Raw genomic sequence first — 11,240 nt, 5'->3', positions numbered from 1 at the left:
TTGGGATTGTCCACGGGTTACATAATGGCCCCATGTTAATTGCCCAGATGAATTTTATGTAGGATTACACTTGGTACTAGGCCGGACCCAAGTGGGCAACATGCACAAGACCCATCTCGGGCCCAGCTTTAACCCAGCCGACATTTGTATGTGGGTCCCATGTGGCTTTGAAATGAAAAGTGGGCTCTGTATGGGATTGTCCGTGGGTTCCATAATGGTGCCATGTAAATCGCCCAGGTGGGTTTCATGTAGGATCGCACTTATAAACAGGTGGGCCCCAACTGGGCCACATGCACAAGACCTATCTTGGTCCCAGCTTTAGTTTTTTGTGGGTACTACAAGGTTACTATATGGGCTGAAATATGGGCTTTAAGTGGGTTTGTCCATAGGTTCCATGCTGGCCCCAGCAACTTGCTGGATTTCAGGATTCAGGATTTCTTTTATACAGGATTTCACAGGGCTTTAGGTGGGGCCCAACTAGGAATCATGTGCATGTGGCCCAATTAGGGATCATCTGGGCTCCATCTAAATGAGTAGCAACACCACACAAACAAGTTTTAAAGCATTAGAGCACACAGTGATATTGAAATATTTTCAATTTTATTAAAATTACTCATCATCATATTATGCTATATTCTGAAATTCCAGGGACAATATTTAAAGAAGCAGATTTATGTCAGATTAAAGAGTATCTATTTAATACCTATTTGTTAAAATACATATTTTGAACCTGTATTTGACCCAGTCTTTACTGAACATTTGAACAGGATATAAATTGGTGACAGTTAGAAGAAGCAGCAACTATACAGTACATTTATCAGTACAGCTTACACTGCAGACAGTCATTTGCGCATCTAGACACTCTCCTCCTCCATCTCTTGTCCTGGACTATTTTGAGAGTTCCCTCTCAGTTCCTTGCCAGTTGATCTGTGTTGTCTTCTTAAGAGCCTCTGCAAAACATTTTTTTTTTTTTTTAGGGATTTTGATTTTAGAAAAATCATGTTACTTACACGTCACAATACCTTATGACAGAATAACAATTTCTACTCAGGATAAAAAAAAAAAACAGCAAAAAAATTATATAGGAATGGTGACGGTTTTGGAATGTCACTGGAAGGGCATTTAGGAAATCAATAAAAAACAGTTTATAAAGTATGCATAATAAGTATAATGATTTATGATTACTTTTAAAGTAAAATTAGGAATGCTCCGATCAATCGGCCAGATATTAGGGTTAGGTTAACTGAGTAAGTAAGTAAAAGTTTATTTATATAGCACCTTTCACAGGTACAAGGCAACAAAGTGCCTTACAACAAAAACATTAATATCATAAAATACACAAAATAAAAGCATAGACAGTACATGATCATATCATGTAACACAGGTACCTAATTAAAAGCCTGAACAAATAAATAAGACTTTAGTCTGCATTTGAAGGCATCAACAGAGTCAAAAGAGCGCATATACAGTGGGAGGGGGTTATTAAACGCCTTCTGAAGCAAAGCCATGAGTTTGTGTAAGAAAAATATTCGGTAACGCTTTAAAATACAGCCCGGAATGTACTATGTAATTAAGAGGAATTTACAGTGTAACTTTCTGCAATTATAGTGTACCTATAAAGGACTTGCATGTAAGTAAATGGGTAAAGTTTTGGGAATAATGGGGTAACAACCAGGAGAATTAAAAATATATATTAATACTGTAAGTATTATAGAAATAAGGGTTACTTATTCTACTATTATGATACAACAGTCTTACACAGAGTACATACACTGCAAACCTTTTTGTAAAAATTGTGTATCATTACTGTATAGGCTTTTTTTAAAGGACAGGGTACATGTATAGGCATTTATACAATTCTTTAATATTTTTAAAAAAAATTATAGCAAAAGTGCAGATGTTTAAGTTTTGGCTAACATGTTTCAAGGCAAGAAAAGCTAAGACTATTGCAATTTTTTTTAAATACTGGGACATATATTTTGTTTGATGTGGTTACAGGGTAAGTGGTGCTTGTATAATAAATAAAGGTTTCCAAGTCAGTGATATAAAACTGTGTATGTATTTTTATTGTACTTACCCTGTAACTACATGGAACAAGGGGGTAACAAGCACCACCACATGAAACAAGTGTATCTTTCCCCAATATTTAAGCAAAAGTTGCAATAGTTTTTGTTTCAGTGCACTTATGTAAAAAATATGACTTTATAAATGCATATGTACCCTGTAATTTTTTTTAAAAGCCTGTAATTTTAGAGTAGGTATTGGTTCACCTTTATTTCAAAAAGGTACGCAGTGTACAATTTTCTGGTGAAATTGCTCCCAAATGTAAGATTGTTATCACAATAGTAGGATAAACACCCTTTAGTCCTTTAATACTTACAGTATAATTGTTTAATTCTCCTGGTTGTTACCTCCTTATTCCCCAAACTTAATATATTGTTCCTTTATACTTATATTGTAAGTATGTTATAGGTACACTATAATTACCAAAGGTTACGCTGTTAAATCGCTTTAATTACGCAGTACTTTCCAGGCTGTAATCTAAAGCATTATCAAATATTCATATTTAAAACTTTATTAAATAAAATAACCAGCTTCCGGCCAAGCGAACATACAGATTGCACTTAAGTGTAAAGTGCAACTTATGTGGTTTTAAGTTGATATTTACTCTACACCATTATGCACTACGCTACTTCTGACGTCACAAATTGACCTATGGCTAAGCCATTCAGTCAAACACGATGACCAGTGCGCACCTAACCTAATACACTCGGACATTCTCTGCTTCCACGTCCATTGAAATGCATTGCAGTTAGTCAGTTTTCATTAGGTTTTTTTGTCATTTTAAGTTTAAAATGGTCAAACGGTGTGCATGGGGTACATACAACTCCGACACTAGGTTCCCGAGAGACTGGGCGACGGTGTGTATTTCTTTACCCTTTCCCAAGCCACTTCTCAACAGAGATAAGTGTCTGCTCTGGATTAAGTTATGCGATTAAGTCATGCACCGCGGTAGACCACAACAACAACTAAAGTTAACCTTCTAGTTGCTTTGTACATCATGTCACTTAGCTTAATTAGCGTATCTGTAAATAACCGAGATAACAAATGTTAACAATGTTGTGCTGAATGATTCATGTAAATACTGTAGCACCAAACGGTGATGGCAACGATATGCGGTATATCACGTTTACATTGTGACCTGTAAATTACATTTTTGCCTGGAGCTGAAGCTTTTCATCGACCTTCTCAACAATAAAATTATTAATATAACCCTCCAATGCATAGTTAAGGCCCTTAAGGTGACTTTGAGATGATATATAATATTTTTGTCTCCAAAAATCACCAATTGCCTCCTGTAAAATGTCTGCCATAGCGCCTGTCCCCGAATGTTGACTGTTTGTCCAAGTGAGTGGAGGGGGCGTGGCTTAGCCACAGGTCAATTGCATAAGTTTGCAAGTAGGCTGCTTATGGCCATTTAGTTGGAAGCTAGTTGTTTTACTTTAAAAAGTTTAAATATGGATATTTTTCAAACAAAATTTTTGCTTCAGAAGGCCTTTATTAACCCCCCTGGAGCCGTGTGGAGTTTATGATGGATGGATGCACTTTTTTGAGCTTTTTTAAACTAATAGTTGCAATCCACTGCCATTACGAAACTTGGAAGCGTCAGGGTGTTTATTAATAAAATTCTGATTGTATTTGTCTGAAAGAAGAACGTGGGCTAATATACACCAAAGGATGGCTTGAGGATGAGTAAATCATGGGCTAAATACTCTAATTAAATTATGTAAAATCTAATTTTGAAAAATTTATTAAATTAAGTACAATCAAAACACCTCAACAAGGTTAATAAATCCATACCGGAAGTGACAGTACAATGTAGTAGATAAAGAGCAATCCTCCACCAAATTGCCAGTACTCATCTGGATCCTTGGTCAATCTGGGATGGGGTGGGGTGATGCGTCCTTAACAATATTAAAACAAAACGTATCAATATCGTACCAACATTTGCCATTATAAAACATTCAGAGAACATGAAAAATAGCCCAATAGCTCCCCGGTCTCCACTGTGTGTGTTTAATACTCACTGCTGTGTGTGTGTGTGTGTGCACTTGAATGGATGAAATGAAGAGCACAAATTCCGAGTTTGGGGACACATGTCACATCACATCAATTAAAGCTTTAAAAAAAGAAATTGCTACTCCAAAATCAAACAAACCATCAAACAATTTTACCTGTAGCCACATTTATCCTGTTATGACACGTCTGAGGGTCTTTCCCTTGATGTTCTTCCGTGAACTAAATAAAGGGCTCATGATGGTGACATGTTCTCCTTTCTTTGTCACTTTAGAGGAAGAAAGACATAAAGATAATTAGTTACCCAGATTTGTCACTGGTAGAGGATATGACTTTTGATGATGAGTATAATACTTTTGACAACATAATATATTAATCCCAATGTAAGGTTTAGAAGCAATGGTTAAAACTGACTTACATAATGAAGTTGATAATCATGCCGTGGTGGATTTGTCTCTGTTGGGTGCCTGCTCTCCTCCCAAAAATCTTCTTCCAGTGCTTGATATATAAAAATAATAAAAAAATAAACAAATCTCTTATCATTAGCAGTTATCAGTTTTTTAAGAGGTGATGTCAAAATATTTAGAAACGGGCATCTACTAAAATATAAGAGATTTAACGTTAGACCAATAACATTTCTCAACTCTTCTGTAGATTCCAGTGTTTCAGAGAGTAAATGACCGTTTTATCAGTCAAATCATATTTATATAGCGCTTTTCACAATATATCAGTCACTTTACTCATTTGGATTCTACTTCCCTAGTAAATAAATAAATAACTTCTACCAGAATATATTAGAACACATTTCATACTAATTATACTTCAATTTCATTAACATAATGACACATCACCTAAGAAGACTTTATTACACAATGAACATTTTATATATATATATATATATATATATATTACGACAAAAAAATAAAGTAATAACGTTACCACTATTAAGTGTACCAAAAGTATATTTGCAATAGTTCCACTTTAGCACAATCAAATACACTTAGCTACTCAGAAGCACTAACGTTGCTTTCAGATAAATATGGTTAGCTACCCGTTATGTTAACGTTACAAACACAACTGCAGGTAACTTAGTAGCCTACGTCCGTTATCCGTTTATAAAACTCTCGTATGTAACGTTAACGTTAAGTTACACAGAACATTTCTGGGTAGTTAATGAACTCCATTCACATACGTTTTGTTTATCTGCATATTCAACCATGAACTATATTAACACTCTCATCCACTTATTTGAATGTAATACCTAAACGTTTATATTAGTGGATCTCAGTTTTTCTAAAATGATAGTGGAGACAGAAAAATGTTCTCTTACCTGATCGCCAATATTGCAGGATCTCACGCATCCAGTCTGAGCGTCTTCTGTGTGTTCACATCTTCTGTTCTCCTTCGTTTACATGTCACATCGCAAATTAGTTCAAAATAATAATTGAAAGACCGAGTAATCTAATCTTGCTGAGCAGCCGTCGTCATCAACTCAAATGTATTTGATTTTTCAAACTTGACCAGTAAAAAGGCGCGCACAGTTGTCATTGGCCAGTTACATAGATGACAGTCAGATTAACCAATCATGATCAAAGAAGGTGAAACAACCGAAGTTACGACGTCACTCTGTAGGCCAAAACGCAGAAGTGAATTTGCATTTTAGCATTACAGTTCCCTCGCTCTAAAGCCTATGGGTTTTTTGAATGGGTTTTTGCTAAATCTCCTGAAATAAGGTCTCTGGTGAACAGAGCCTCTAAATATTTTCACGTTTTGATCTATGACATAGAACACACAATTATAACCTGCGTGTGTTTTTTTTTTTAAACTTTATTGTGTCTGATTGTGTTTTTTAAAATCTTTATGCTTCAAAATGTATATAAATTTTGGATTAACTTGTAAAGATTATCTTGCTAGACAAAACGTGTAAGGGTCACAACCCTCTGTTAAACACAGATCTTATTTTTTGCGATTTTCCAAAAGTCTATGGGGAAAATGCATTGCTTTTTTACCGAGGGAACCCATGCGCTGCTAGCTTCCGGGTTGTCCTACAAAGTGACGTCATCACTTCGGCACTCTATTGTTTCAGTGGTAATGATTAAAAAAAAAAAAAAAAAAAAGTGGTAATGATTTTTTTTTTTTAAGAAATCCGTGTTTAATTTAATTTGTAGGCTATATTATTTGATTACTGTTTTTATGAAAGTGTGTGAATAAAAATGTAATCCTGCAAGCTAAACTTTAGGCACACACACAAAATTGTAAACCCCAAACAAAATCGCACAAAGCAAAAAAAGTTTATTCTGCACTTGTTGAGATTGAAATTATATCCATTATTTTTATTATTGTTAATAATATACTGATTCTATTTCAACACAAATTTATATTTTTGAAGTGGTGTTTTGATCAAAATATCATAAAATGCTACAATAATAATTAGAAATTAATAATTAGAAATAATAATAATTTAAATGTTATGGATTTCTTGAAGACATGACATTGATTCAACAAACAGATAAAAAAATTCAACTGTTTAGCATTAAAATGTTACATTGTGTACATTGTGTGCATTCTGTACTCGCTGCAAATGTGATTTTTGAATTTAGTTTTGATTTTCCCTTCAAACACTGCATGTTGCATTCTAACTTTTTTTACTTGGGCTATTTCATCATCTGGACTGAGTCTCTTTCAATAATCAAAACCCTAACCCTAACCCCAATATTTAAAATCTCTAGAATTACATTGTCACTAACTGACTGACCAGAAAACTCTTGAGTATTTCCATTGAATAAGGGCATTTGGCTGATGCTAGGGGTTTGATTTATTCTAGCCATCTCAAGTCATTAGAATATTTTGATAGATAAGTAGCTTCTGTAACCCGTTCTTCATATTGTACAGTGACCATTTTCGGGATATTTTGAACCATTTGTATAACTATATTGAGATAAGCATATTGCAGTAACTCAGAAGTTTGCAGTAACAAAATTAAACCACTAAAAGTTGACACTTTGAGTTTGAATATTTAGTGTCAATGATTAGGGTTGGAACTAATATCTGCTGAACTCCAACACTCCAGGACTGGATTTGAAGAGCCGTGGCCTATACTGTATCCACATACCAATACTATTGCCAACAGTATTGGGACACCCATCCAAGTTATTGAATGGGGGTGTTTCAATCACATCCATGGCCACAGTTGTATAAAATCAAGCACCTAGGTATGCAGGTGCTTCTACAAACATGTGTAAAAACAAAGGTTGCTTTCAGGAGCTCAGTGAATTCAAGCGTGGTACCATGATAGGTTTCCACCTGTGGAATAAGTCCATTTGTGAAATTTCCTCACTACTAAATATGGTCAACTGTTAGTGGTATTTTAACAAGGATTATACTGTAAATCATAAATATACTGTATATAAATGTTTTAATGATTGCACAGATATGTTTTTTTTACAAGTGTATAGTTTATGAAGTCATTTACAGATGCACAATTTATATTTATTCCATAGTTCATTATATTCACAATTATACTTGTATATATTTCCGCATTAAGGATCCATATAGAGATTACTTATGTGGAAACTACTTTGGGCCCATGTAGGCAGCCTTTATGGGAATGTTTGTGTTTGCCCATGTCTGACCCATGCGGTTTATCAAAATGGGCCCCATATATTTTTCACATTCAGAACCCATATAGAGATTACTTATGTGGAAACTACTTTGGGCCCATGTAGGCAGCCTAAATGGGACTGTTTGTGTTTGCCCATATCTGACCCATGCGGTTTATCAAAGTGGGCCCCATATGTTTTTCCCATTCAGAACCCAAATAGAGATTACCTATGAGGGAACTACCTTGGGCCCATGTAGGCAGCCTAAATGGGACTGTTTGTGTTTGCCCATGTCTGACCCATGCGGTTTATCAAAATGGGCCCCATATATTTTTCACATTCAGAACCCATATAGAGATTACTTATGAGGGAACTACCTTGTGGGCCCATGTAGGCAGCCTATATGGGACTGCTTGTGTTTGCCCATATCTGACCCATGCGGTTTATCAAAATGGGCCCCATATATTTTTCCCATTCAGAACCCATATAGAGATTACTTATGAGGGAACTACCTTGGGCCCATGTAGGCAGCCTATATGGGACTGTTTGTGTTTGCCCATGTCTGACCCATGCAGTTTATCAAAGTGGGCCCCATATGTTTTTCCCATTCAGAACCCATATAGAGATTACTTATGAGGGAACTACCTTGGGCCCATGTAGGCAGCCTATATGGGACTGCTTGTGTTTGCCCATATCTGACCCATGCGGTTTATCAAAATGGGCCCCATATATTTTTCACATTCAGAACCCATATAGAGATTACTTATGAGGGAACTACCTTGGGCCCATGTAGGCAGCCTATATGGGACTGTTTGTGTTTGCCCATGTCTGACCCATGCAGTTTATCAAAGTGGGCCCCATATGTTTTTCCCATTCAGAACCCATATAGAGATTACTTATGAGGGAACTACCTTGGGCCCATGTAGGCAGCCTATATGGGACTGTTTGTGTTTGCCCATGTCTGACCCATGCAGTTTATCAAAGTGGGCCCCATATGTTTTTCCCATTCAGAACCCATATAGAGATTACCTATGAGGGAACTACCTTGGGCCCATGTAGGCAGCCTAAATGGGACTGTTTGTGTTTGCCCATGTCTGACCCATGCGGTTTATCAAAGTGGGCCCCATATGTTTTTCCCATTCAGAACCCATATAGAGATTACCTATGAGGGAACTACCTTGGGCCTATATAGGTTGCTTATATGGAATTGATTGTGTTTGCACATGTCTGTCCGATATAGTTTGGCCATGTGAGCCCCATATGTATTGCCCCATTCAAAACCCATATAGAGATTACCAACGTGGGTGCCACATTGGGCTCATGTAGGCCGCCTATATAGGACTGATTGTGTTTGCCCATGTCTGACCCATATGGGTTATGAAAGTGGACCCCATATATTTTTCCCATTCATAACCCATATAGAGATTATCTATGTGGGTACTACCTTGGGCCCACGCAGGCAGCCTATATGGGACTGCTTGTGTTTGCCCATATCTGACCCATGCGGTTTATCAAAATGGGCCCCATATATTTTTCACATTCAGAACCCATATAGAGATTACCTATGAGGGAACTACCTTGGGCCCATGTAGGCAGCCTATATAGGACTGATTGTGTTTGCCCATGTCTGACCCATATGGGTTATGAAAGTGGACCCCATATATTTTTCCCATTCATAACCCATATAGAGATTATCTATGTGGGTACTACCTTGGGCCCATGTAGGCAGCCTATATGGGACTGCTTGTGTTTGCCCATATCTGACCCATGCGGTTTATCAAAATGGGCCCCATATATTTTTCACATTCAGAACCCATATAGAGATTACCTATGAGGGAACTACCTTGGGCCCATGTAGGCAGCCTATATAGGACTGATTGTGTTTGCCCATGTCTGACCCATATGGGTTATGAAAGTGGACCCCATATATTTTTCCCATTCATAACCCATATAGAGATTATCTATGTGGGTACTACCTTGGGCCCACGCAGGCAGCCTATATGGGACTGCTTGTGTTTGCCCATATCTGACCCATGCGGTTTATCAAAATGGTCCCCATATATTTTTCACATTCAGAACCCATATAGAGATTACCTATGAGGGAACTACCTTGGGCCCATGTAGGCAGCCTATATAGGACTGATTGTGTTTGCCCATGTCTGACCCATATGGGTTATGAAAGTGGACCCCATATATTTTTCCCATTCATAACCCATATAGAGATTATCTATGTGGGTACTACCTTGGGCCCACGCAGGCAGCCTATATGGGACTGCTTGTGTTTGCCCATATCTGACCCATGCGGTTTATCAAAATGGGCCCCATATATTTTTCACATTCAGAACCCATATAGATATTACTTATGAGGGAACTACCTTGGGCCCATGTAGGCAGCCTATATGGGACTGCTTGTGTTTGCACATATCTGACCCATGCGGTTTATCAAAATGGGCCCCATATATTTTTCACATTCAGAACCCATATAGATATTACTTATGAGGGAACTACCTTGTGCCCATGTAGGCAGCCTATATGGGACTGTTTGTGTTTGCCCATGTCTGACCCATGCGGTTTATCAAAGTGGGCCCCATATGTTTTTCCCATTCAGAACCCATATAGAGATTACCTATGAGGGAACTATCTTGGGCCTATATAGGTTGCTTATATGGGATTGATTGTGTTTGCACATGTCTGTCCGATATAGTTTGGCCATGTGGGTCCCATATGTATTGCCCCATTCAAAACCCATATAAAGATTACCAACGTGGGTGCCACATTGGGCTCATGTAGGCAGCCTATATAGGACTGATTGTGTTTGCCCATGTCTGACCCATATGGGTTATGAAAGTGGACCCCATATATTTTTCCCATTCATAACCCATATAGAGATTATCTATGTGGGTACTACCTTGGGCCCACGCAGGCAGCCTATATGGGACTGGTTGTATTTGCCAATGTCTCACCCATTTGATAAACCCAAATGGGCCCCATTTGTGTTACCCATTTTGAGCCCATGCCCTCATTTCCCATTAGTGACCCAACTAGGACCCACATAGGGAGCCCACTTATTTTTGCCCATGTGGGACCGACGTAGCTGACCCAAGTGGGCCCCAGAAAAGATGCCCATTTTGGGACCATACCCACTTGGTACCCACGTAGCCCAAGCATAAACCATGTGGGGCCCACATATACATGTTGGCTGGGAACATGTGCTATGCCCGTTATTAAACTGATATAAAAGGAAAAGGTCTGAAAAATAACATCTTTAAAGTACAATAAACTCTATGAGTCATACATTTAAACTCAAACAAGCATGTGAATAGTATTTGGAATTAAAATAGATTTTCAGGCATCAGCAATAGTTCAGTCTATACCCACATTACTCTAACATTGATAACTGCACGTGTATTCCTAATACTCTTTCATATCACTGTTTAACTTGTCTTTAATCTTTTTACTCTTCCATGAAATATGCTAATGACCTGACTACATTATGAACTAAATTTTAACCATTTAACAGTTACTGTGTTATCACTATGAACTCACAAAATTATTAATAAACTG

At 37.4% G+C, this 11,240-nt stretch overlaps 1 long non-coding RNA gene across 1 annotated transcript; it reads right to left on the bottom strand.

Moving 5' to 3' along the window:
* Window positions 1-581: 581 nt before the first annotated feature.
* LOC148970125 (uncharacterized) lies at window positions 582-5,556 on the bottom strand. The gene is made up of 5 exons (XR_016148535.1): window positions 5,408-5,556; window positions 4,496-4,575; window positions 4,236-4,345; window positions 3,862-3,965; window positions 582-950 (listed from the first exon to the last, which is right to left on the bottom strand). It is a non-coding gene; the product is annotated as an uncharacterized LOC148970125 (long non-coding RNA).
* Between the last annotated feature and the right edge of the window lie 5,684 nt (window positions 5,557-11,240).

The sequence above is a fragment of the Pimephales promelas genome, chromosome 21, assembly GCF_988280905.1.
Source record: "Pimephales promelas chromosome 21, fPimPro1.hap1.1, whole genome shotgun sequence".
Lineage (NCBI taxonomy): Eukaryota > Metazoa > Chordata > Actinopteri > Cypriniformes > Leuciscidae > Pimephales > Pimephales promelas.
Note: the sequence above shows the minus strand (reverse complement) of the source record. Positions and strands in the feature narration are given on the sequence as shown.